Consider the following 24,328-nt stretch of genomic DNA (forward strand, 5'->3'; position numbering starts at 1 on the left):
CCTTCTATCTCCTTGTGGGAATTGATGGAAATACTGATATCTTCATAGCTGTGGGAGAAAGCAGGTGGAGAACACAGAGACAACTTCATCAAGAGAAGGCAGTAGATAACCTTTGACATAAACAATGACACACAAATTACTGATGGGATATGGGGCAAAGACTTGCTTGAATAGGGACAACCTTGTGGAAAATGGCTGATGTAGGATGGATCACAGGAGATCAAGTGCTCCAGAGAAATAAATCCACTGGTGCCTAACTATAAACACTCTCCCCCTGCTAGACTGACAGCACTAGCAATAATTCAGAACTCTTTATAATCCCACCCTTAGAACCACATCCAAAGCCAGCATGCTGTCTGGAGAGCATTTAAGTCTTTGGCAATAAACCCAAAAGTGATCTCTGGAGTTAAGAGAATCTCCAGAGCCCAAAAATTGCTCAGCACAATTACATATTTGTGAGCACAGTTTTAGGAACTCAAAATCTGCCATAATCTTCTTTCATAAACCTATATCTCTTATCCAGCTTGCTGGGGGCAGTGTATTTAAATGTCTTATGAAAATGAAAACCTCATCCTGTGGAAGAAAAACATGGACATAAATTTTGTAAGAATTCTTATTTTTCAGGTATAAGCCAGGAAAGAGCAATTATGTGAATTTTATTCTGAGACAAAGTAAGATGATATTACGACCCATCTCCATGCTTTTTTTCCTTCTCAGTTTTAACAGATTTTGGGACAAGGTTAAATTAATATCTGTATAACAGGTAACTGAAGGGAAGTAGCTGGAGAGCTTAACCTTATTCTGTAATGGACTATCAACAGCAAACAGGAAAGGTGATTGTGAATTTTCTGTGTATGCAGGTATTTTTTCCTCTCCATTAGCTTTTTGTTACCCTGGTAAAGTAAGGAACTACAAAATGAGGCAGTCTTTTAAAAGTGTACAATTCTTCTGACAGTGATGCATTGATATTTACGTAGGAACTATTTTACCAGAAATACATATGATGGGGAGGGAGAGATACAGGCTATATTATTCCCTCACAGGAAAAAAAAAAAAATCAATTCTCATAAATAATATATAAAATTCTCAGGCAGATCTAAGTTGAATACACTTAAGATGTCACCAGGGTTCTAAGCCTCACTGGCCAAAGAGCTGGCTGGGGAAGAGCTTTATTCAGTTCAATTACTAGCAAAATCTGGGTGGACCTGATCACCCTCACTGTCCATCACAGCCTCTGGAGAGAGGACAGCTCTTTTCCCTGGCTAACGGAACAATCAGTGCAATTTGCTGCAGTAAAACATTTGCAGGGGGCAGGAGGGTGCTCCTACCTCCAGGAGGTTAAGCAGCACAGCCAGGGGCATGGACTGTAGTTGTACATTTTCTGCCTTCAGCTGAAACAATGTCAGACTTGTGTAAATGCAGGAATTGCCTGGTTTAATTCAAGAGTTGACATTATTGTAATTTACTTAACCCTAAAAGAAGTTTAATGTGCCAAGAGCTTTAGTGTTCAAAGTAAAAATTATATCAGATCTTGTTTACTGGGACTTGGAGCTTTTGCTTTGCAAATCCAATGTTAATTCCCTTTTTCCCTCCCCCCTAATATCTCATCCCTAATTTCCCTCCCTTCCCCATTTTTCCTCTATATTTGCAGAGCAAAATGACTGAGCTACAGATTGTTATGAAAAGGCCATATACAATGACTATATTTAGTTGTTTTAGACTTGAGTACATTGAGATGACAAAACGTTGACATTTTGCTTCTCCTGGATTTCAGTGCCCTTATCAGAAATTTCACTGATTGCTCCATAGCCTTGTTTCTGATGTTTGCTTTTAGCTTGCCTTCTAATGTAAAAACCTAGGAGTTTAAATCCAGCACTAGAGAGGAAGTCAGTACATCACTTGGAAGGCTTTCCATCACTTGTAGTTAGTTTAATTTCCATTACTAATGGCCTGTGATGGCAAACTGGGAGCACGTGGGCTCCCTATGGTCTGTGAGTTCAGGTGTTCCTGACACATCCTCCTTTTAGCACTGTCCTGTTTGATGGTTTGGTCTTTCATGATTGCTGAACTAAGATTTTTGCTGTTGGTGCTGGTCCCTGAGTGGTTAATCTATTGTTTGTGAGCAGAAGTTGTAACACAGCCAAGGTGATGGGTCATTAACTTTTCAGGGCTAATTAAGAAGGAGACTGGCCCTCTGCCTTTTGAGTGATGAGTGCAGTGGGAGAGCAGCTCAGCTATTAACAGCAGACCTTACACAATTGCATATTTCTGTGACTTTGTCCTGCATTTCTGAGCTACTCCTTAGGTCATGTATAAATTCCTACACACATGTATTTTTAACTCCCTTCCTGTCAGTACATAGTGGCCAAGCCTCCACCTTCTTTTATTTCACCTGCTGACAGGGCAGGGAGCAGCACATCCTGTCTTGCCTCCCAGGCAGGAGATGGGTCATCCCAGACAAATCTAAGTGGAGCTGTTTGTACTTTTTCCTCTGACATTAGATGAGCAGAGAAAATGAAAGTAGTTTCTCCTCTCTTCTCAACTGTGCATATGCAGAAGGCTGGAGAGAGTGGGTAACTCTGGTGTTTCAAGGTTTGTAGCAAACTGGATTAGAATCAACCAATCCATTGAAGCCTTCATGGCTGGAATAGGAGGCAGGAGAGGCACATGACCATGAACTATATTTTCTCAAAAAATCAAGACAAAACCCAGGGTGCTTTGAGAGAATTCTGCTGTGTGCGTCAGCAGCACTGGATTTAAAGCAAGGGAGCTGTTCCACTGAAATTTCCTGGCTGTCCCTGGAACTGCAATTCTGCCTCCACTGTATTCTACTCCAGCTGCTTTTCTATCCTAGGCATTCTTTCTAAAGTAAGCTAACACTTCCTTCCTCAGTCCCCTCCCAAAAACACCAAAAGCAAACAAATCCTCCATCATTTTCTAGAAGCAAGTACACTGCAGGTGGTCTAAATACTAAGTGTCCTTCTATTTAGAAATTAAAGCCTTTTCCTTATCTCTGGGCTGACAGATCTTTGACTAATGGATCTTTTTTCCTATAATAAAATTTTTTAAAACTATTCAAAAAGACTTTGGCAACTATTTCTATATCGGGCAGTAATTGAATAAAGTCTCAAGATGCTTGATGCTGCCCCTCCCTTTTCTCCTGATGTTTTGTATGCATTGCTTGTTGCCTATAAATAACACAGAGATATCTGAAAAGGGAAACCTCTTTTGAGAGGAGATATTGTCATCTGGCTGCTACCCAGTAAGGGCCTATTGGCTGTAAGTCAATGCTGAGCTTCCCTAGGAACATGTCTAATGTTAGTTTAGGCAACAAACCAAACCAACAACAAAAAAACCAAACACATTCAAAACCTCACTGTATTGTGTTTGCTGTTTAAAGGGAAAGGAACAGAGACTTGTTTATCTTCCTGTATAAGCAGGCATGGACAGGCTTTAATGCTGCAGCCATAAACACTTCTCAATCCCTTTTATCCACTGTAAAGCTGAGGATGGTCCTTTCTGGCAGTACCTGAGAGCCAAGCAACAGCAGCCAGAGCACAGAGAGCAGTGCCAGGGTTTTGTGTGTGCAGGGACTCAGAACTTCTCATCTGCAGAGCCTAAGCCTGCCTCTTCCTTGGCTCAGTGCTTCAGCTGCACCACCACACTTAGAATGAGGAGCCCAGTAGGCCAGAGAGTTTTGTGATGTTCACCTATGGGATATATCTGTCATGCCATTGTAACTGTGCTCAAAAATAATCCAGCAGAAAACTCGTGTGCCTGTGTGCAAAGCACAGAATGTTGATGAGTGTGTGTTGATGTCATGGTTAAAACATAGCTGGTCAGCTCACTGCCACTATTTATCTTTACTTGCCCATGCCTATGAACTGAAATTGTGCAAAAGTCTGTTCTGGCCAGCTGGGCATCCAAAAAACAATGCCTACTTCCCACATCTTGTCCTGTTGATTTCTTAGTTGCATTCATGCTATTTTTCTAAAACAGCCTGATCTGGTTAGTATTACTTCATCACAGATTAGGATGTGGAATTAGGGTCATAAAAATAGTCTTTTTAAAGACTCTTGAGTTCCAAAACTCCAAATTAGACTGAAATAGTCACAATAACTTCATGTAAATGGCCTCCTTACACCTTAAAAAGTTTAAAGATGAAGAACGAAAGTTAATTACATCTTTGTCAGATGGGTTTTTTTCCTCTTCTCTGTCTAAATATAATTCAATGGTACTAGCACTTAAACAGCCATAGTTTATATGTAAGTTATTGAGTTTGACACCTCTGACCTCTCCTTGTTACATGGAAGCTTATCTTGGATTTTCAGTTACATATCACCATAGATATTCAAAGCTGGTTTTTCTGTTGTTACTTCAAAAAATGTGCAAGGAGCAAATAGTTCAAACCTATTCTCCAGTTTAGTCAGGATTCCAGCCTGAAAAAAACTTTGTAGTTTGGATATAACCAAAAGTTCCTTGTAAACTTAGATAATTATTTCTGTGCTTCTGGAAACAAAAGGAAACAACCTTGAAATGTAATGCTAAACATTAGGTTGATAGTTAGGCTTTAATCAGATTTGAGCATAGTCAAACAGCAGTCCTTGTTAGAACTAGAACCCCTTTTCTCTGCCCCATATTAAACTTCAGAAATCTGAAGCACAAATAACATGAAGCATGCATGTGAAAATCAGGTCAGTATATGCATATGGTGATTTATGGCCCAGTACTTTCAAAACCTTCATGAGCTCTGTAAAGCTGATTTCCAGATGCCCCCTCCTGTTGCTATCCAGAGCTGTATGAGCTGCCACCTCCTTTGTCCCAGCTGCATCATCTTTGATCAGCTTTGGACTGTACCAATGCCACTCATACTTTGCCTATATCTTGAACACAGCAGGAAGATGTACTCCAGGCTCTCTTACAATGTATTTTCCCACTTCTGGTTTGCATCAGGAGCAGGGGAGAAGGTTCAGCAATCAGGTGACCTGGAAGAAGGAAACAATAGACTGTGATGAGAAGTGTGTGGAGAAAGGCAGGCTCATCCTCATACCCAGAAAGTAAATTTATTTTAGGAGATGGTTTGGCTGTCACTTGGTGAGACTTCAACGTAAAAATACAGAGGTTTTCATTATTTCAAAATTGAATCATTGCTGCTGCTTCCTCTTTTCTGGTTAATATCACCAAAATTTCCTAGGAAATGTTTCACAAAGAAGGACTATCTGGTTTCTGTTTCTGCTCATTGTTTTCCTTCAATGAAACAAGCAGTTAATTAGTTGCTCAACTAAAGCAGTTGGAACCATGAAAGTAATATCTGATTCTTCAGAAGGTGAAATTTGCTTTTCTTAATTGCTGTTGTGCAATAAAATGTGACTGTTAAAGTCTTTGTAAGCAAATCCCATTCCAGGATAAGCAAATGGGGGAAGGCCAGGGAATTGTTGGAGGTTTAGGCTGTCTTTTCCTGGAATGATAAGGAAATGGTTTTCTTGTTAAAGCTGGTACAGCTCAGGGGTTTGTAATGGTTCATGACATGGTCAGGACAGTGCTGAGACAGAACCACGGAACGGGTCAGGCTGGTTGGGAGCACAGGGCTCATCTGGTGCCGCTTCCCTGCTCAGGCAGGGTCGTTCCAGAGCACACAGCACAGGATTGTGTCCAGATGGGTCTGGAATATCTGCAGCGAGGGAGCCTCCCCAGCCTCTCTGGACAATCTGTCCCAGGGCTCGGGCACTCTCAGGGAAGAAGTTCTTCCTGGTGCTCAGGTGGAACTGCCCGGCCATCAGTTCCTGCCCGTTCCTGCTGTGCCATTGCTGGGCCAGGGAGCAGAGCCCGCTCCCTGCTCTGAGCCCTCCCCGCTCACACTGACAGGCACTGCTGAGGTCTCCTCTGAGCCATCTCCTCTGGAGGCTGAACGGCCCCAGCTCCTTCAGCCTTTCCTCACAAGAGAGAGGCTCCAGTCCCCTCATTCTCTTTGTCACCCTCTGCTCCCGCAGCTCCGTGTCCCTTTTGTCCTGAGGTGCCCAGAACTGGACCCAGCACGCCACTGAGCAGAGGGGCAGGGTCACCTCCCTGACCTGCTGGCAATGCTCTTCCTGATGCACTCCCAGATCCCAAAGCTGAGCTCAGTGTAAGCATTGTGAATAAGGGAGGAAAAGAGTTCCAGTTCTTCACAAAACAAATGAAAGTGCTCTGAGCATGTTACAGTTCCCCTCAGGATCCTCCTGGCTCCAATAATCTTCTGTGTTTGCTGTGGGGTGATCTTCCTCCCACTGTGTCAGCATTCCTTGGGCTCCCACAGCCCTTTAGTGGCCTCACAAATGCTCATGAGCTGTAATTGCACTTCCAGAGAAAAGAAAGAATGAATTTTGAAACATGGACCAGTTTTCTTCTGTTTTTTTTTTTTCCCCTGCCTGCATATTTTGGATTTTGGAAGTAAGCCAGCAGAAATCACAGAGGATAATGCAAAAGATGTTTCTCAAACTGTTTGTAGGGGAGAAGCTGTGCCAGAAAGACTGCTGGAGAGTAGAGCATGTAACGTTGGCCTACATGAATAGGAGATCTGCATATGTGCACATTTCTCTCTTTTCAGCAAAGCATTTTAGCAAAAGCAATGATCAGGAGAACCCCATAAAGTTACTGAGAAATTATTTGACTGTCATCAGGGATAGTTTTTCCTTAACCTTCTTTCCTTAGTAGATTAATTGTAAAAAAAATCAACCTACTTCTAACATTCTCTTGAGTAGAAAGTGGTGGATATAAACTACTGAGCAAAGTCAGTGGGCAGCTTGTTGCAGCCTGTTATCTTGTAAACTTGATATTCCATATTGTGTTGAATTGTTTATCAGGAAGGAGCCTTGAACTTGGCAGCAGTGGTCAAGCTGCTTCTGTTAAAGTTCACAGAAAATGTCCCACCTAGCTTTCCTTTCAGTTATGCTGAGCACTGTTAAGTGTCTGAAGGAAGTTAATTCATTCCTGTGAATTCAACAGGAGTTACTTCCCATAAGTGGGAGCTCTGGTATCTTGATAAAGAGATCAGTGCAAACTGTGCAATTCACACTAAGCCAAGATAGCTGGGAAGTTCTTTGTGCTGGCCATGGGACTTCCCCACCCACCTGAGAGCCCATGCTTGTGTTCAGCACCCTGCTCGGTAAATTAGTGCTGTTTCGGTACCACCCAGCACCTTGCTGATCCTCAGACTGTTATCTCTTATGTACAACTGATCTATTAACTTGCCCCAAAACCATTCAGTCTGCAGCCATCCTCCAGCAGTTAGTCCTGCATTGTCATTGCCTAAAAACCAGGAGAGTGTCCAGACAATTCCAAAGAGCCATTGTGCCATTGTTAATAGAGTGCTGATCGTGCAGCACTTCAGTCAGAAATTGTGCTAAGGACAAGTGGATGCTGCTGCCTCACACCTTCCTTCTGCCTCCCAGCAGCTGAAGGGATCCCTGCATTCCCAGTGACCTACTTTTGTTGCAGAGGTGTTTCCCTGGTAAAGAAATTAGCAGATGGATGAAATTCCTCTAGAAACTAGTAAAGCCTGTTATCCAAACATTCATGGATGGATATCTATAATATTCTCCATGTACAAATTTTTGGGTTCTCAGCCTTGACAGTACCCATAATTATTTTAATTTAAGTTCATTCTAAAGGTAATTGCATTATTTGGCTCTCTGAGCTTTTGTTGGGGGTACAGCAGTTTTCTGAGAAGCTTGATAGACTCTTTGGCACCACCATACATAAAATCAGGATATAAAACACTTTGTGGTGTGATATGGGTGTATGTTAACACTGCCATGCATCTGCTCTGCTGGAATTGTGTCTGTAGGCATTACTATCCTGTTTCAATATTCCCAGATCAGGCTGCTTACAGGTGCTTTCTTTTGGAATTAGCAGGGTTATGTCATATTTACTCTGGTGAGCTGCAGAGGAGGATACACTCCCAGAACAGAATGGAGAAACAGACTGGGTGTGATGCAGATCTTGGGATCCAAAGCTAGAATTCCATGCCAAGCGAAATCAGGGAGACTAAAAGGCTGTGGGGCAGGTTAAAAAAAAAGGTAGTGGGGTGGGAAGCGTCATAAGACAGACAAACTGTTGCTTAAAATGACTGTGTGGAACCACCCCCAGGATGCAGGGTGCCAGAAATACCACATTGAAAGTGGCACACGATTCAGAGTTACCAAAACAAGTCCAAAACTTTATTGACCAATAACTGTATCCTACAAAAATATTTGGAATCTGTCACTGCTGGAAGCAGCTGTTGCATGGCAGTTGTCTGGGAAATCAAACCAGTCCATGATTAATTGGTTCCTTATATTATCTCTGTCTGTCTCTGATAAGAGAGAACTATCTAGAGCAAGTCTGGAGGTGTGTAACACCCTCAGTACTTTCCATCATATCCACCTTTTCTCAGAGGAACTTTTTCTCAGGGAAACTCTTTTCGTTCTTAGCATCTTTCTTACTTCTTTACAGTTTATCATATCACTGAAAGGAGTCTTCATCCCCTGGGAAGAAGAAATTTCACTGCATTTCAGACATCTTCATGACATAATAGTGTATAGCAGATTGAGAGGTGTCATGTCCTACCACCCCAAGAGACTGTATATTTTGTGTTACAGATTGCACTAAAAGTGTGACTCACCAGGTGTGTTTATGTCTCCTGAGTGCCTGCTGGATGCTGCTGTCCTGTTAAATCCTGTTGCCTTCATCTTTTTAATTCTGCCTTCATATACTTCATGATAGAAGTCACACAACAAAAAGCGCCAAAAAGTGTTGTGGTTTCTAAAGGAAACAAAAGGGATTTTTATGCCTTTATCTTCAAATCTAGGAAACTAATACTCAAATTGTTTAGAAACCTTTGGAAATCACAGAAACCTGGCTGGCTTTTCTGCAGAAGGCAGCACTTTTCCCAATGCTGCAACAGGAGACAAGTTTTGTGTCCTTGGCTTTTCTGCATTAGCAATCAATGCTGCCCTTTGCCTGCCACCTGCATGGCCACATTACCCTCCTTCACCCTGGTGTCCTCATGTTCACTTTCCCCACTGCTTACTCATGGCATCTGAGAGCATCTGCCTCAGTCAAATGTTAGTAAGATGGCCACATTTCTGTTAAAATTCTTGTAGGTTTTTAAGGAGAGTTTGAAGGGACCATAGAAAATTCTGATTGCTCTTTGAAATTAGACTGAATTAAAAAAAAGCTTTTCGTTTACTGGTATGGGGCAGCATCAGTGCAGCCACCATAGCCATGCAGGGCTGTAAGGACAGAGCATTGCACAGCCATGGCAAAACCTCCTTTTGTTGAGTGGCACCACAGAAAACAAGTATTTTATAAGGCTTCTTGCCATGGTTTGCTTTATAGCAGCTCAAATGTGAAACCTGAAACATTTCATTTGTGAATGAAACTTTCTGAAGGAGAGGTTTAGAACTCAATGGAGAACATCTTACACCCAAAATCTGGTAAATTCTCTGCACCTCAACAAAGGTGTAAAGGTGTCCAGAGTTTGGGATTACTAGAGAATTGGTACTAAAGAGTTTACTACAATGCTGAAAAGGGGTACATTAGGTCAAAAGCTAAAATACTAACTTAGATTTTTTGGGTTTTTTATGGCATCTTCTCAGTACATGTAGTTATATCTCAGTGACAAGTTGTTTATTGTGGCATGTGATATCTGTGTGTTGGTGTTAAAAGTTGCTGATGGCCAATGACTGAGCCTTCTGCCTCCAGAAACAGGGGATATGTGGCAGCTTAATTGAGAAATTAAACAGGGTGGTAGAAGGGACATCCCGGGCTCTGAACAAAAAGACTGAACCAAGGACAAATCTGGGGCTTTAATTGTGTTTTCCTACTGATTAGTACAGTAAATGTTCCTGGGGAACAAAAGTCTGATGATTCATTCAATTGCTGACTGGCCTGCAGCGTCTTTGGTCTGCAGTAAGAGGGGATGTAGTGAGAAGCAGTGCATTAATTCCTCCTTGCAGCAGGAAGAAGCCAGCAATGTCAGTCGTGTTGAGATCCTGCAGAGCACAGGTTAAAGAAAGACTGCACAGCAAGTCCTTTGATTCTTGTGCTGTATCTCTCAAAACGTAGCTGGAGAGCAAGGTCAGAGTCAAAAGCAGCTTCATCTGAAGAGAGCAGCTGTGTGAGAGCTGCAGGCCCCCTCCCGTTGTGTGGCAGAGCCAGCACTGACTCAGCCCCTCCCCTGGGAGCTGGGAATGTTTCCAAGGAGAAGTGTGTGGAGCCAGTGCTTAGCTTAGCTGCTCCCACCTGGGAACCTCATGCAAACACAAATGTTGGAGCTAGATTGGTTTTCCAGGCCAGCAAGTTAGACTTATCCCTGCTTTGGTCTGCTTCAGTTGACTGGAGTCATTCAAGGACAAGTCTGACAGCAGCAAACCTGGCAGAGCTGAGCAGCAGGTTTGAGGATGGGGAAATACAGAGGTGTGGGAAGAAGGGAGGTTGGGATGGAGCCTTTTCCCTTCACATTGTGAGGCTGAAAGTGACCCCCTCCTCAGAAACAGTGAATCAAGGGTTTCCAGGATTACTGAGGCTTCACTTCCTCCACGTTTGACAAGTTTTCATGTTGAGGGGTGTACAAATAATGCTATGAATTGTTTTTCTTCATCTTACTGTTGTGCTCTTATGGATGTCCCACACTAACAACGTGTCCCACACTAACAACATGCTTTTCTCACTGGCTCAAGGCTTTGAGCCCTGTTGACACCTCTGAGCAAGGAAAGCACTGGCCTTGGCTGCCTGTCACAATTCCTGCCCAAGTGCAGTGTCTGGGGCAGGGCACAGGATGGTCCTGGTTTCCCTGTGCTTTGGCTGCAGTCTGCAAGGAATGGTTCCTTTGTGGCAGATGCAGAAAAGACCAAAAACTCCCTTCTCCTATTTCAAATTAAAAATCTGGCTCCATATTTTATTTTTTTTATGGATCCAAGCCCAACAAATGAAGATTCTAAACAAGAGGCTGATAATAGTGACCACAAATAAGAGTAGGAACAATACACTCATTAGTATTCCTCTGTGATACTCAGTCCCAAAAGACTGTGGCTTCTTTCTTACTTTTAACAAGCATATTTATGTGCTCCAGACCTCTATCCACAAGAATTAAAACAGCATCAGCTTCAATTCAGGTGGTGTGAGCATGAATGACTTCATCTAAAAAAAAAACCAAGAAAACTGTTTAGGTTTCAAAGTACGTTCTACCAGTTGGCTAAAGAAATCTCTCTTGCAGGGGAGAGAGAGGAGGCTTCATCATTCCCCACCCCCCAACACAGGCACAGATCTCCTGTCATGTGAATGAAACAGGCTTGATGCCCTGATGATAGAGATCCCAGCTTTTTCAGGATTTTCTCTTGTGTATGAAAGTCAAGACTTTCTCACACAAGAGAAAATCCTGAAAAAGATTCAGGATTTCAAAGCAGCGATGTTTTCACAAGGATATGTTATGTCATGAGCAGGGAGAAGAATTCTGTGTTTGTCCAGCATAACAATGACTTGGCGTGGTCTCAGTTCTGCTCAGCAGCTTCTTGTCTGGGGCAAGCCTATAAACTCAGGAGCAAAATATCTAATCAGCTGGTCCAACTGCTGGAGGGTGGTTTCTTTTTTAAAACTGCCTTCATGTTAGAACATGTGATTTGTCTTCTAATGAAATAACATCCCCACCCTTAATTTGTGATTTAAGGACACAGAGACTGTAATGAGCCTTATATAAATAGCATTCATAAAATCATTTACATGTGTCATAACTGTGCTGGAGGTTGCCAAGGCTTTGCCCTCCTCTGGAGAGAAAAGGCATGAGATAGGGTTAGAGTGTGTTGGTGTATTGTCACACCATAAGAGTGTTGATTTGTGGTACATTTTTTTCATCCCAATTACCTGAACAACTACAAAGCTCCATCAGATGAGTTCGTGCACAGCAATTTCAAGGGCTGTCTGTGCAGCACTCTTCTTTTTTCACTTATTTCCTTTCTCAATTGAATTTTTAAAAAAGGAGGAATCAAGAGATAACTGACATCGTAAACACTAGATGAGCACTATTTTGAAAGCAGGAGTGCATAGGAAACAAGCTTGGAAAGGAGCAGGAGGTTTTCAACATCCCCTGTCTTGCTTAAGCGTGCCTGTGCACAGGATCGGTGCCGGTGATGTGTGACTGAGCAGACACCCACAGCTCTGTGCTACAGGCCAGGGGTTAAAGTGCTTCCAGCTAATTATTGCAGCAGCATCCTCTGGCAGTGCCAGCAGCAGGAGGCCCCTCAGTCACTCGTGCCACGCTCTGCTGGCGCTGTTCCAGCAGCGTGCAGGGAAGATTTCCTTGCAGAGCACGAAGAGCCTCAGTCAGGCATCTTCCCTCTCAGGATGGCCCATTTCCAGCCCTGCTCCTGGAGCCCAGTGCCTTTGTAACTGATGGGCCACGGACACCTCGAGTTTCAGGAAACGAGAAATTCATTTGGCACTCCGGGCATCAGTTTTAGTCCTTGTAGAAACAAAATATTCTTCCCACCTTCCCAAAATGCAGCGATTAGAGGCTGAGGATCATTAAGCCGGGAGCTGATCACGCTGCCTGGAGGGATGTTGCTGTGTGCCAGCTGTACCTGTTAATGGCTTTCCAAGGAACACAAGGGATCATCAGTGTCCGGAGGGGCCACCTAAGGAGGGGATCATTGACACATCTTTGCCAGGAGCTCGGAAAACTTTTTAGAAGTGAGAGCGGTGTTAGCAATAGCAGTTTCCCTGGAAAGGAAATATAAATTCCTGTTAATCACGTGTTCTAACACAAAAACTTAAGCACACCACATACCTCTCCTACCCATGTTTTTCTTCTTCATCTCAGTGCATTGTTTTTCAGAGGCCAAGTTTTCCTAAGGCTACTTTTTCTTTGCTTTTTTCTTCAATTGGATTGATTCTTTGTTTTCTTCTTGGAAATTGCATCACTTTTCCTAATCCCATTTATTTTTTTACCCTCTTTCTCTTTTCCTTCTCAAAAAGTGCAGCTTTTTGAGCTGTGAGAGTGCAGTGTCCCATCCCTGGCACACAGCATGGATGTGTGTACCCTAAGTTCTCTTTGGAGTCAGTGGAGAGAAATGAGCATTTTGAGGGCAGAGATGCCCTGAAGAGTGTTAGCTTTAGGCTGAGGTGAAACACACCTAGATGCTGTAGTGTCCAAATCAATCAGGGACATGACTTCATATAACTAAATTTATGTTTAACCCTACTCTTTGAGTCAGCTAGTGACATGGTGAATGACTTGGGCAAGTCACCAAGCTGTGAATGAAATACGATTGTGATTTTACTGAAGGCTGTAACTTGGTTAAGTTTTATTTTGGCTACAGAAGGATTTGGCTTTGTGCAGTGCTGTTATCCTATATTACTTACCCTTCTTTTTTAACCTTTGGACTCTTATGCAATAGGAAGTTGTGTCATTTATTTAATTGGCAAGGGCTGGTTCAACATCTGCAGGCTCAGAGATCAGAGCTGGAGTTTAAGACCCTCTCTTAAAGGCCAGAGAGCAGTTTTGTCCAGAGAGCAGCTCACCCCTCTCTCTCCAGAGGGGTGCTGCTGTTTTGGGGAGCAGAGCAGCAGAGGATGTTGATTGCTGTCCTCTCTTAAGGAGCAGTTTCTTTTCCTGGCTACATGATGGCACTGGAAAGGTTCCCTGCATCAAAACAGCCGTCCAGCCTGTGACTGGTGGAGGCAGTAAAGGCCAGGGTCTGCCCTCTGTCCTTGTCTCCTTGAGGGAAAGTGGGGATAGAGCAGCTGGAAGCATCAGAGTGTCACAGAGCACCTGAACTCAAACAAAGCACAAGGCATGGGTGAAGGGCCGAGCAGAAGGCTCAGCAGAAAATGTGCCTGGTGCAGTGGCTTTAGCAGCACTACCAGCTCTCTCAGTTTCATTATGGATCCATAATATTTAGTGATATAAAATTCTCAGTCTGTTTTCAAAAGCAAAATAACAAATTGCCCAAACAGAACCAAGCTTTTGTCAAGGAGAAATAACTGGCAAGTATAAAACATAAAATTCAAACCTCCACACCAAAAAAACTTGTTGACCAGCAGGACCCAAAGTTAATTATGAAGTTGCACAATTTTATGCAATCCTATCAATTTTTAGGGTCCAATTCACAGATTATGAGCACCCCCAAGCTTACTCTATTTTCTGTAATATTGAGACACATCAAGGTCACCTCATGGTATTTTCTGTCTCACTCCCTGATTTATCCCATTTTTGATTGCATCTCAAATCTGAGATCACCAGATGCAACTGTGCTTGCTTTTGCACAATTATTGAACTGCACATCAGCATAACTGAAACTCTCCTGCTATTTTCATCTGTGCTTTTTACCCAACAACATTAATATTCTTCCTTTTTATGTCCCACAGCTTTACCTAATTATTTTGCCATGCAGTTCTCTGCTAGGTTTGCTTCTACCATACATTATTTCCTCACAGGAACATCTTGACTTATAAAGGGAAGGACAATTCATCCTTCATCCTTTGCAGGTTGGGTTCACAGGCTCTGTAGGTTAGAGGTGCTGGTCGTGTCCTTGAAAAAAACCCTGCATGTTCAGTTCCATGCATGACAGATGAAAGAACAGGATATCCGGTTATTAGTTTTCTTAAACACTTCTGGCTTTTGGTATACAGGATGTACCCAAGGGAACAACCTTGCTCAGTCATCATTATGGTGACAGCTTCCTCCACCTGCCCTCTGTGGAGGCATCTGCAGGGGCTCCCTATTGTTTGACTTCTCCCCAAAAGGCAAGAGAGACGTTCAGTTTGATGCCCACAGTCAGGTGCTGTGCTGTGTTAGCAAGGTGCTATCTAGCTCTTGTATGATGGGGCACAAGCATGAAAGTGGCCTTCACCTGTCAGAGCATCAGATTTAAATAAGACAGGATGGCTCTGATGTTTTGCAGTACTGTGGGATAGCACTTCTCAGCTTGTCAGTTGGATATGCAGAGCCTTTGACCCTTGTTGCCCTCAAGATTTACAACTTTCTAAGGGTGCTGCTGGAAAAATCTAATGCTGTGATGGTGTGAAAAAAAATTGCATGAGAAAGAACAGCTTCTCAATGCAAACCCCTTTGGTTACATCTTCTCTCCTTTCACTTCCTCCTCACCAGCTGAGCGAAAGCAAGCAAGGACCACAAAAGCAATTGTAGCGCAGAGAAGCCACCCATGGTTCTGTTGTTGGCAGCTGAGCCCCACACAGTCCCTCGCTCACTCTCTCACAGTGGGAGGGAGTTAGAAGAGTAAAAGTGAGAAAACCCTGTGGGTTGAGATAAAGACAGTTTAATAGGAAATGCAGAAGCCCCATGCAGAAACAAAGGGATTAATTCACCACTTGCCATGGGCAGGTGGGTGTTCAGCCATCGCAGGAAAGCAGGGCTCTATCAAGCCAGTCACTTGGGAAGAAAATGCTGTCATTCTGAATATCCCCCCTTTTTTCTTCTCTAGATTTATGTCCCGAGTATAACACCCATATGGTCTGGGATATCCCGTGGGTCAGCTGGGGTCAGCTGCCCTGGCTGTGCCCCCACCAAGTTCCTGCACACCCACAGCCTCCTGGCTGCTTGGGTGGGGTGAGGAGCAGAAAAGGCCTTGGCTCTGTGTAAGCACTGCTTGGCAATAACAAAAACATCCCTGAATTATGGACACTATTTTCAGCACAAATTGAAAACACATACCAGCTAACTAGTCAAAACCAACACAATTTCTAGCTCAGTTGACTAGCAGTTCTTTGTATCAGAGCTAAAGGAAAAGCTGATGAAAAAGGTGTTTTCTATATCCTCAGATTTTTGACAGTTACAAGAACTAAAAATACATATGAAAGAAGAGGACATAGTCTGAAACCAGCCTAAATTTGAGGTAGCAAAGTGACTGAGTTTCCCATGTATCATTTGGGAGTGGGCATCAGGACAGGCTGTGTCTGTTAGTCCTTTCTCCAGTTATATTTGAGCTTGTGAGTCCAATTTTAAACATCAGTAGTTAGTCCTGCGTGTGTAATTTACTCTGCTCATACTGATAGATGCCTTTCCTCTTTCCCATTTATGTGAAAACATACTAACTATGAATATAAGTTAAATTATATAACTCAGTGCTACTTGAAAAGCTGCAGCTGGTATATGGAGGCAGCCTTGAAATCGTCTGTCCTGAATCAACAGCTGTTTTTCCCAGGAAACATTCCTGGAATAGAATACATCAACATTTTCCTGCAAGACATTTGGCTAAATCATTTAGCACACACTGCATATGGTATCTTTTACCTTATCTGTTCAGAGTGCTTGAATATCTAGTGAGCTGCTGTTGCCTGCACAGAATGTACTCATTTGGTTGAAATTCTTGTTAACATCAGCTGAGCTCTGTGTAACTTGGGAACAATCTGTGTTTCCTGTAGTCAGACCCTGCTTCATGTGCCAAAGGCACTTATGCCCTGCAAATTCTATCCCACTAGGACAGCTGGTGGCAACCCTGTGCTTTTTTTGTTCCTGGATCTCTTTGAAAGAGGATGTATGGAATGCTGTTGTAAATGTGAAAATAGCTTTGAATTGATACCATAAATCATTAACAGAAAGATCCATTCCACACTGATGCAGATACACAGCCCTGCAGGCAGTGAAGAAAATGTTCTTTGAATGACAGTCCCTGACACATTTAGGAGGGGAACACAGGAGTAAGAAGCATTAAGAAAAATTTGGGGTTCAGGTAAGCAGTTAAAGCAAAGTATTCTTCCAGAGTGATTGAGTCTGAAGTACATAGAAAGGTCATTAATAACATGCAAAGGATCTTGCAGCTGCCCAGGATGTGGGAAAATAAATGTGGGTTTTTTTCTAAAGATTGTATCTGTCTTTAATTCTGCAAGTATAAAGCCCTTGCTTTGTAGTTTAAAAATATTGGTACCAAAAGTTAAAAGGAAAAAGCTGCTCTCAGGCATAAGCATACTTGAATAAGAGGAGGTATTTACAAGAAGTATGAAGCTATAACTCCTTTTGGTTTCTACCTCTTGTACTAGAATAGAGACCATTATCTCTCTAAAGGCAGAAGTCCTTGTTCATGACTGTAGGGTTACAATGGAGTCCAGCAGCATCAGATGATTAGAAATTAACTGAGTTGGAGGTGCCCTAAGGTAATTAAGGTAGTTCCTAGTGGAATGGAAGTGAACTTCATATTGGGGTATATTCTGGTATAACTATTTTGACCAGGTAATGTTAGCAGTGTAAAAGTAGGCTTGATTAGACCAAAAGTTAGTGTGGAAATTCATTAGTAGTGGCAGACGTTTTAGCCCAGTTTGTGCTTTGACTCTTGGTTCCTGCACAATTGTCACCTCATAAAGTTCATAAGGCTCAAATTCAAAGACTTAGAAGACAAGAACTTAATGTATTTTTAATGTAGACAGACATTTGATATACTTTTGTCTTTGAGGCAATTCAGATGGTTTCTTTGCTATTTTCCCCCCCAAGGCACAGAAGGGATTGTGGTCTGTTGCTGTGTAGAGACTGGAAAAAGTCTAACACAGGTAAGAGATTCAAAGCTGTTAAGAGACAAAGCTGAGAGCAGGAAGATGAAGAGAAAAAAGTGTCCCACATGAATGACAAGTTTGTGCTAAAGTCTTTCTCTTTTCACCCACAACCAAATCTCTGACCTGCCCTTTGCCGGCTGACAGTCTTGTTATTAAAGGAGTGGTTTGGCTTGAGGGTAAGACTTAAGATCCTGGGATATGTGAACCCTTTCAAAACAACTTTGATCTCCACTGTGGGAGGTCTAAAGCCTGCTTTCCGTACCTAATATCAACAAAAGAGTATAAGCTTTATAAACAGTGGGTTGTTTGCTGGTGTCGTTAGTTTTAGCCTAAAACACTGGTCCTTAGCACCTTGCCTCTGGAGATCTGGCACTGCTGTCACACACAGGATTGCCCTCACCACACAAGCTGCTGCCTGTGTTTATTGCTGCTGCTCCTGGTGGCCGCTGAAGGCTGCAGGCCGTGGTGCAGTCCCTGCAGCCCAAGCAGGAGACTCCTTGAAGCAGGGGGCACTGCAGCAGGGCCAGGAGCTGAGCCAGCCACAGCTGCCGTGGGAGCCATTCATGCTCTTGCTCACAAGCTCGGCTGTGTTCTGCTCTCCCTAGCAGCAGTTTAGGAACTGGATTTGGAGCCATGTCTCACCTCTAGCATGTGATCAAACTTGTGTCAAAATGTGTTTTATGCTTAGAGCTGGAGCTCAGAACCCTCTGTCCATACTCAATTTCAAGAAGGTAGGTTCTTGAAAAGAGAAATGTCTAAAAGGAGAAGAAAATGTTTTGCAGCTCTGTGATTCTTGGCAGTGTCTTGCTTAATTGGACAACATGTTCAGCAGATGCCACTGAGCCAACCTCACTCAGCAGGCTGCTGGGTGGAATAGTGCTTTAAAATCCTGCTAACAGGTATACACATTTCTTCTGATAGAGTTCACAGCAACCCAATATACCATTCCAGAAATTCCATTTAACTACACTCTGATATATTTTCTCCACCAAAATCTTTTATATGTCACTTACCTAATACCAAGCTGAAGTTTAAGGCAGCTCAAGTGTCTGTGCCCTTTTAAGTTTGGGTCCCAGTGACAGAATTGTTTTGTTAATTCTCTTCCGGGACTCTGCAGTGTACATTTTTCTTTTATACTAAAACAAATAAAGCACATTTTTAGAATAATAAAATAATAACATGTTTATACTAAAATATACTTAGAAAGGGAATCCCTGCATGGTTCAGAGATGGGACATTTTACTAAGAGTTCTTAAATCAATATAGGATTTCATCCCATCTCAGATCAAACAATATCTAGTAAAGGTGCCAAAGTAAACTAGAGGTTACAGCTCTACAATGGCTGTGTTGCTGTAAAACACTTCTTCCTTATGAATGGACTTGCATTTTTTTCTGCACCTTCTTTTTTACTTCCTTCTTTCCCCTATTTTGACCATACAGGGTTGATATTCTCTTACAGCCCCCTCTAGCCTTTTGCTGTGGGGTTCACTGCAGACACTCCAATCTCACACCTTCCCTTTTTTCTCTTCAAACATTTCTTTTTCATTTCTCTCAACCTATGTGTATTTTTCCTGCTCTTAAGATATTAAGGTGGTGTCCTTTCAGATATAAGTTCACTAAAAGTACTGTACATTAGTTTCATTGCCTATGCTCTATAAAAAGCTGTTATAGCTTTTTCCAAAGGAAGTATAAATAATCTAAGGAACTGAGATTTGTCAGATAGAAGTTTAAATATCCACCTATATTAAACAGACTCAGGAAACTGAATTGGAGTATTTACCATGTGAGTGTTTTCATTTTATGATTTACCAAAGCTGGACTTTGTGCAGGTTTTCTACTCAATGTGATCTTGATACAAGCTGAAGGTGTGTGGTTTTTGTCAGTAGGAGTGAGGGGCACAGTGCAGCCTAGAGTGAAAATAGAAATTGTGTTCAACTTCTCAAGGTTTAGCAGCGGGATTTCCCCTTGTCTCCAGCATACTTCCTGCTGCTTTTCCCAATAACTCTAACTACCAAATAAGGGCTATTCTGGGATATTTTCCTGAGCTAGTTAAGCTCAGTGATATTAAATGATATTTTCCTTTGGTGATGTTGAATTCTTTGCCAACTCTTCTATTGTTGTTTAATATCCCCTCCATGCTATTCATCCTGATTGTTTGTTTGTGTTTACTACAAATACAAGAGTATTTGTTCAGGACAGGAAGGGCTCTGTAGTCAAGGGGAGTTTCAAGCCCCAGCTGGGGATGCCCATCTGAATGAGCAGCCAGCCAGAACTGGCACCACCAGCAGGCATCTCAGCAGAGTGCTGTGCTGTGAGTGCCCACCTGGCTGAAGGACATGCATGGGGACAGGATGTGTGTGATGAGGTAAAATCTGAGGTCATTCACTTCCTGTGCCAGAATAGGTGAGTGACATGGCTTCTGAGGGGGACATTGCAGCAATACATTTCTGAATATTCCTGGTAACAGAGCTTGTATAAGATGCTCTGTTCTCTAATAATGAATCAATTTCCTTCTTCCCATAATCAACATATGTGTAATCCACCTTTGAACCTTGTTATTGCTGCTAAGATGTGGATTGTGGGTCTGGCTGGGGCCAGTTCCTGTAATTTGTACTGCAGCACTGAAAAAGCCTGTCAGGGGATGACCTGAGAAGAACAATACTGTCAATAGTATGTCTGCCACTTTCCATCACACTGAGTCAGTTCCACAGAGGATACATTTTTTCCAGTCTAGCTTTTTTTGGTCATAAAGCAAACTCTTGTTTCATTGCTGAGTAATTCTGGTGCTTAAGTCCAGTGTTTCTTCTCTCCAACTAGTGAAAAGTATAGATCTCCAGAAATGGATAAGGGTTCACTGGAAATGGTGATTAGAACAGGGAATTTGAATACAGGAGGAAAGTAAAATGTGAGTCAAAAATAAAGTACTTTTGTAACGTTGGTGAAGGTGACACTTACTCAAAATGCTTATCTTTGAAACACTGGATGGCATTCAGTGAGGCATGAATTTTGGATGGGGGCTGAAAATAGCTGGAATTAATTCCTGGTTCATCTTAGAATCTATGTCTTAAAAACTTCCAACAAGAAGCATTTCAGCTCTGCCCCAGTCAGACTGGGCTGCAGTATACTGGGATGCATTTTGTTACTTTCTATGTGGCAGATACTTCCAGAAGTAGGGGGGAATTCTCAGTATATAAATACTTTGCAATGAGACTATTGCTTAAAGAAAAGTTTACACGTCTGGATATGCTTCAAAATTCCCCTGTATTTTGAGGAAGAACAGTGTAAATATGAATCATTACTCTCAGTGAACATCAGTTCTGGAAGGCTGCCAGATGAGGTGGCTTTGGAGTCCTGCATTTGGCAGAAATAATCAGAGAGATTATTCCTTTGTTTGCTGAGCTTTAGTGGGGCTATTTTGGAACCTGGAACTCCTGCTCATCATCCACACACATCTGGGCTAAATAATTCTCTCACCAGATTATTTTCAATTAAGGCACTGGATCCAATCTAATGGATTGTGGGCACTGTAGAGTAATTCTGGTTTGAATGAACAGACACCCAACAAGTTACTTAGTGCCACATCTGTCTCTGGCTTTATGTATATTTCTGATATCAGATCATATAACCAGCCTTGTGTGTAGGCTAAAGAAAAGTTTGCTCTTTCTTTCTGTTGTTTTTAACCCTGAGCCTTCTCCCATCTGCTTGACAAAGATGAAGTCTCTGTACTCTCCCTGGACACCACATCTGGAATTCAGCCTCATTTCTCTGGACTTAGGGAAACATTACTACAATAGCCAAGGCACTTGTGAGTCAGCTTTAGCCTGCAGGACACTTGCTTCTGTTCTGTCATTTCTTCCCATGGAAGACACTGCAAACCCAGTAAAATACCAAGTATTACCTGGGCAGCCAGGCAGCACCATAATAGGAGAGAGAGAGATTCAGGGTTCTTGTGCCTGCCACAGGGAGGGAGGGAATGAAGGAAGGAAGCAAATGCAGCCCATGTGGTGATAGCTGCTGCTGTTTGATAGTGGCATCATGATGAGGGTGTCTGCTTGCACAGGAGGGGGCTGTGAGGAGGAGGGAGTTGGGACAAAACCAGCTGCATTTCTCTGGAATGGGGGAAAACCTGTCTGGGGTTATGTAAAGGAAGAAATCTTAAAATCCAAGCTGAGTGACCCAGCTGCTGACTGGTCCTTCATGCAGGCACAAAGAAGGTTATAAAGAGGTCACTATGCAGCTGCAGCAAAGCTTTCACACACACTCAACTGCAGTGTTCCTGTAGGATGCACCTGTCTCAAAAGGAAGCATTTGTAGTGTGCATATATATATATGTATGTATAAAAAATATTCCCAACTTTCTTATAAAAAAGACCCAAGATAAAACAAATGCAAAAATTTGCCTTGCTGCAATCCTTTGCCCACAACCCTGTCACTGTGTTTCTCAGAACTGCCATTTTCAGCTTTTCCATGTGTCACTTATACTGTGAACTCCTTCAGAAGTTTATAGAAGTCAGCTTCTCCACAGTGCTGACAGAAACCTGGCTTGTCTCTGAAGTGATCTGGTATTTCAGATAACTTGCATTGTGAGAACTGGCAGCTGTAGCACATTCACTTTCAGTGCTCAGGTCTTTCAGTCTGTGCCGTGCCCTTCCAGAGAGGGACCAGGCCACCCATCTGCACAGCAGCGCCAGGGAGACCACCCTGAGGATCCAGGGTCTGCCCTGTCTGCTGGGAAAATCTGTTACATTATGTCCAGACTTTTGCAATACCATCTCTTCCTCACAAACCTGACACTTCTAGAGGAAGAGGGAGGGGGGTTTCCTGAGGCCTTTCATGTAGCTGTCATAAGGACAACTTTCTTAAAAAGGAGTAGGATTACTATAATCCATTTACAATACTGTTAAAAGCAAAACAGAAACTTAAATTACACATGCAGTTCTTCTGTTAATGAGAGGTTTGAGGTAAATTTGTTTTAATTCAATGACCATTTGACAGGAATGGAATCCACTCACTCAGATCTTTGTTTACTTAGTGTCTCTTAGATGAAATACTTTTTAAAAGCTTTCTGAGTTGTCTTAGCCATGCCACTAACATGTCACTTGAATCCCTTGATAAAAACCCAATGTTGATCTAAACCAATGTAAAAGGCTAAGAGTGAAATGCTAGAAAAAGGCAGCTTTTTACTGGAAACCCTTCATCCAAGGGCTATTTCTGCCACAGAGGCTCCAAGCAGCTGCTGCACGATATGACGTGATGATCTGAAAGGCTGTACTTTGGAGTAAAAGGAGCACTATTGATTTTCATTTTGAAGAGTTACTGAAACCGAGGAGGAAAGGGAGTGAGGGGTTGTTAAGTTCAGGTAAAGTAAAACAGAGATAATGACAGCTGCAAGGAAAGCAAGTGGATGGGCAGCCAAAATGTCTGGCTGCCTTTAAAGCTGCATAATTCTGTACCAGCAAACTTCGGGGAAACAGACAGGTTTGTTTTCCAGGAAGAGATAATAATGTAGAAACCTCTTTCTTGTGGCTTTCTTTAATCACATGGAGGGATGGTGTTAAAAGCCAAACGTGTAGAGAGACGCTCCCTTTGAAGTACAAAAGCACAACTATCCCAGACTCGGTTCACTAAACGGGCACTTTACTGAAAGTTACAGTCACTTCTGCTGCTGAGCTGACCTCCTGTACCTCTGTTAAAAACAACTGTTTTAGCAGCCTTGCTGCCACAGTACCGTCAGGGCAATTCAAGTGTGCAGAGAGCATGTCACTGGAGCTGACATCAGTGTGTGTGTGCCACACTGAATGCATCTCTGCAAACGTGTTTGAGCATATATGACAAGAGCTGTGCAAATCTAGTTAAAATACTTTTACTAGCTGAGTAATCATTTCTCCAGAACTATGCCTGGGAACAGTTTGTTGATGTACACCATAATATCCTCTTTCATTTCAGATTTGCTTCTGGTGCAGACTGAGCTGGTGTTTTTTGTGAATGTGTGGGAACAAATAAATCCCTGTTGTGTATTCCCTCAGTATTTCCCAGGAGAGCTGAGTTCTTTGGTGCTGCGCCTGCTGCATCTGAAGCACCTCCAGAAAGCACAGGTGTGCCAAGTTCTGCTACAGGCAGAGCCACGTGATCGCGGCAGGGATCTCTGTGGCACAGAAACACTTTGCTAGTCAGTGAACAGTGAAAAAGTTGATTTGTCCTGCCCTAGACCTGCCAAGGGCTGATTCTGTTGCACTGAGTTGAGGTGAGACTGTGTTGTAGCAGAGCTGTTGGTTCATGGCCCCTTTTGCTCTCCCTCTAACCTTCATTAAATCCATGCCGTGGATTTAATGAGGAGTAACCAAAGCACAGCAGGCTCAGCACCCAGCCTGAGCCCACAGCTCCTGCCATGGGAGAACATCCTCCAGGGAGAAACTAACTACTGCCCTGAGCTACTCTCTTACTTCATGTATGATTCAAACATTGAGAAAGTTAAAGTTTTAAAAAAGTATTCTGCAGCAAGATGAAAGGACTTAACAGTTCCTGTGCAAGAAAATAAGCCTACTGGCCTAAAGCCTGCTCTTTCATTTCAAGGAATCACCAACAGGCAGATTGCAAAAATAATTTTCCAAATTATAGTAACCAACCACACTTTCTGTGGAAATAATTTTGGATTCCAGTAAGTTAAAAATTACTGTTGTTTTTTCCCCTCCTTTTTTCCTTCCTCTTCCCATTTTTCCAAGAACTCAGTATTGTCCTGTATGCCTTCTTTGAAGCAGTGATGATGTGTGTGTACCAGTCATCCAAAGGAATCCTTGTGATAGCCCCT

The 24,328-nt window shown here is 42.6% G+C and overlaps 1 protein-coding gene across 3 annotated transcripts in view; it reads left to right on the plus strand.

Moving 5' to 3' along the window:
- The window catches only part of RMI2 (RecQ mediated genome instability 2), an 80,140-nt gene that overhangs the window by 12,617 nt on the left and 43,195 nt on the right, over positions 1-24,328 (plus strand). Inside the window, exons 2-3 of one of the 3 annotated variants that reach the window (XR_010442011.1) lie at positions 16,598-16,706; positions 17,462-17,517. The exons of 1 other annotated variant lie outside the window; for it this stretch is intronic. The gene's annotated coding sequence lies outside the window, so the exon portion shown is untranslated. The remainder of the gene's footprint in view (positions 1-16,597; positions 16,707-17,461; positions 17,518-24,328) is intronic. One more of the 3 variants, XR_010442012.1, reaches the window with a different exon arrangement.

The sequence above is a fragment of the Zonotrichia leucophrys genome, chromosome 14, assembly GCF_028769735.1.
Source record: "Zonotrichia leucophrys gambelii isolate GWCS_2022_RI chromosome 14, RI_Zleu_2.0, whole genome shotgun sequence".
Taxonomy (NCBI): domain Eukaryota; kingdom Metazoa; phylum Chordata; class Aves; order Passeriformes; family Passerellidae; genus Zonotrichia; species Zonotrichia leucophrys.